This window comes from Pelmatolapia mariae, linkage group LG5, assembly GCF_036321145.2.
Source record: "Pelmatolapia mariae isolate MD_Pm_ZW linkage group LG5, Pm_UMD_F_2, whole genome shotgun sequence".
NCBI lineage: Eukaryota > Metazoa > Chordata > Actinopteri > Cichliformes > Cichlidae > Pelmatolapia > Pelmatolapia mariae.
This window is the reverse complement of record NC_086231.1, coordinates 31271377-31275315: the sequence shown is the minus strand read 5'-3', so window position 1 is coordinate 31275315 and position 3939 is coordinate 31271377.

Below are 3939 nucleotides of genomic sequence, written 5' to 3'. Positions count from 1 at the left end.
GTGAAATGGACCGTCACAGAAAAAAAGGCCATAGCGAAAGACAGACTAAGGGTGTTTTCACGCTGGCTATGTTTAGTCCGTTTAAATCAAACTCATTTTACACTCTGGTATGCATTGCAAGTTCGAGATAAACACCTTCCTGGTTTAAACACATATGCTTTGTATTCTGGGATGCTGCAGGGTACCGTAGATGTGGAAAGGTCAGTACAGACTAGCAACGAGCCGTGAAATAAGCGCAAATGTTCTCCATGTTCTTCAGTAGTCCAGAACACAGTGCCTTCTTCCTATTTATACTTTTTTTGCTCCCGCCCAAGACTGGCCAACGAGCGGACTGGGCGTTCTCACATGGTTTGTAGTGACGCATTTTGGTTTGCTTGGTGTTCACTTGGATTTATCTCTTTGTGAAAAGCAACCAAACCACAGGATAAAACTCCAGACTTACAAACCCTGAGTCAGTAACGGTAGTTAAAACAAGATGCTTATCTCCACTGCAATGATGTAGCATATGTTCACTTTAATTAAAATGTTTTTGTGAAGCTGGTTTTTCTTTGGACTTCTGCTTCATGCTCAGTCATGTTCATTTAAGCTTTGTGTGTCTTGTAGGCTATGCATGTTAGTCTAATAACTAATAAACAAAGTTTTTTTCCAGGTTCAACTACGGACTGGCAACCTTTCCAGCATGTACCCTGGATGGATCAATAGCTAAAGCATACCTTGAAAATTCAGCATTCGTATAGGTTTCTTGGTCAGTCAAATTATTGTTTTATAATCAGGATAACGTTCTTCTTACAAAACATAGCAGACAAAAGTATAGGTAGTCTTGCATCAACCTCAAGATTTTTTATATAGCTACACACAACCATTGTTAGAGAAATGTGTTAAATCACTAAACATCTGTAATGGCCTTAAAAATCCTATATTAGCCATGCTCTATTAACTAGTGAAGATTAGTCATTGATATTTCACAGTATAATACAGCTGTTTCCTATGGCGACATTAATTGTGTGGTAAAATCAATGCATAGATTTAGTTCTACTGAATTACCAGTCAGACTGGCTTTGCGTGGATTGCTTGAATTCCTGTTGCAGGTCCCTTCCCAGAGGGTTAATATTACCGTTTCCAATTTTTAATTATCATTAACACTGTGTTCAATTATTGCGCTTTTAATAACTTGCGGTAAACACTACCCTAAGAGCTTGTCAGTAATATAAACTGAAGCCTTCATTGTTACCGGCTCATAAAAACAGAACATCTCGGTCTGCTGCTGTATGCCTTAGCTGTCTGCAGGCTCTGCTCCCCCATTAGCGCATCATAACACATTACGTAGTTTAGTCATTCTAACAGTATATTTTGTTCATTAAAAACTGGCGGTCTCAATTCAATTGGTTGCAAAAGTGTTTCACGCAGATAAACACGGCAGACTCCCGGACAAGACCCCTGTTAATATTGATTATATTAAATGTGCAGGGGATTATTTCATGTACTTAAATCCAGCCCATTAGGAGAAACAGAAACAGAAAAGACTTGTAGTATATGTTTGTTTTCTATGCATGTCTCAAAACACTCATGTATCTAATAACACAATTCACTCATAAAAGTAGACCCTTTTGCATTTTTCTCACTATAGCTGAAATTTGATGGACTTCATCTCTGCCTATGGCCTCCTTACTTATCCTCTCCCATCTTAAACTCGCTCTCGTTCCAAATATCTGTAACACTGATGTCAGGCGAAGCATGTGCAGTCCCACCCAGTTGTGCAGCACCTCTTCCTTTCACCGCTATCGCAATGACTTGGTCTCCCCCGGGATGTGTCGCATGAAAGCAGATACCCACATGTGCTGCTGTGCCGATCCTGTCAGCATGTCACGGATCGGCAGCCCGCCGCGTTTCTCTGGCACGGAGAGGTGTAGATTACATCGTCATGGTACCGAGCCGTGCCTCCCAGCTGACACGCGGCATCAACGTAGGAAAAAAAGTGGGGGCTTAGGTGGGGGGGAAATCACTGTCGGGGTTGCACGCTTTAAAAAAAAGAGATTCTTGCCTGCACTTTTCTTGGAGAGAAATTTTGCTGCTTCTCACAAATGATTTGATTTGAAGCTAAAACATTTCAGAAAGCATGTTAACAAATAGCAGAGCATCACTAAAGTTTCATTAGGTTTGCAGACTGTGGCGCTTTGGCTCTGACGAGATTTCTACACTTGTGTGAGTGGCAGCTTGCTGGACTGTCCTGTGGTTGAGCTACAGAATATGTGTGTTGTACGTTAATGCTGTGTCAACTCTGGGAAAAGCGTCTGATCAGATAAGAAATGATAATGTGGTTAAAATGACCTACAGGCTGAGTGACTCAGCACTTAAAAAAAGATAAAGGCTCCATTTACTTGGATCCATTTACTTGTACACTAGGAGGTTGTTGACCTTTGCACCCCGGCAGAGTGTCTGCTGTAAATGACCTTTAACTAGTCCAAATGGCGTGGGATGATTATGGAGTACCTGTGTGTGCAGAGTGGGGACTTTGATCTCTCTGAAGGTGTGCTGAAAGATTTGATCTGATAGCAGCTGAGTGTTTTGCATTGGCTTTGTGGGAGTTTGAAATGAAGAATTATCTCCGTCTTTATTTTAAGAATTTCTAACAAAGAATATAAAAGCTAAGGTGATAGTATAAAACAATCGCTATCATGTTGGAAATCTTTAAGTACATGCTCCAGCTGAAATTGCCCTCTTTTCTTTCCAACGTTGGAATTAATTGTGCGATTGTGTGCGCCTGTTGAAGTGAAAAAGTAACCAGTAGTTGAGCTTCTCTGAAAAGCTCATGTGTTTGATTCTTCACATTTTGTCACCTTTCGCCTGCACCCCCGAAGAGCAGCAGCACGAGGAATGGCTGAAAGTGTTTGAATGACTGCAGAAACCAATCATACTGTAATTTCTCATTCATTCAAATGGCTTGCTCGTTGGTACATACCCTAGAGTTTACAAAGCTTCCTTCACGAGGCACCCAGATGTTCAACACGCTTTGCAAATTTGGGCCGTAAAGCTCAAGCCCATGCATGACCAAGTCTGGCTGACTTCCCATTGACTCCTTGCACACATGGATGGACTGGAATCAAATATCCATAAACGGTGTCATCATAAGGTTCTGAAAGACTCAAAACCTCCCTGATTTCAACTTGTCCAATGTTGCTTGGTGTTTCCCTTTTAAGATCATCTTCTCTTGCACCTCTAGACTGTTCCCAGTGCTCCTTGAAGGCTGTTCTTTACTCTTCTTCGTCACTGCAGACCTTAAACCTGTGAAGAAAACTGGTTTTGTGTCACACTGACCTGGTTTCCAGTTTCCAAGTTTCCAGTTGAATGTTCCAGATGTTTGTGGTGGCAGAGTTTATGGTTGTACCTCCGATGGCTCGTCTTCACTTCTCATTAAACTGTGGGTTTACAGAGCTCAGAGAAACGCTCAGAGAAATGGATTCACCAGCTACACCTTCTTCTTCTTTAAGTAATGAATGCAGATATAGATATAGTAACATGTTTATGCCCATATGATAATGCTACCACACAACCCTGCACTTTTTCTAATACCTGTATTTACTGTCTGTTTTAATTCTCATCTTTCTGCCTTTTCCACCATTTTTTCTCTTCTTTTTTATTAGTCAGTCAGTATTTCCAGTTTATTCACCTTTTACTGTTCATTATGTATCTCTGCCAGTTGTCTCTGGAAATCAAACTTGTTGCAATCAAGTTATCCAGTCACTTACTCAGTTTGAGTCCTTGTTATTTTCCTAGTTTATACCCTCAGTTTGTTCCTCACTCTCTTCTGACGATAACTTTTCATGTGTAATTTTTTGATGCGTTTTGCTAATCTGACTTTCGGACAGTTTCTGGTTTTTGCCTCTTTGGCTGCCACGTTTGCCTCACTGACTGTGTTTTTGATTTTGTATTTAATCTCCC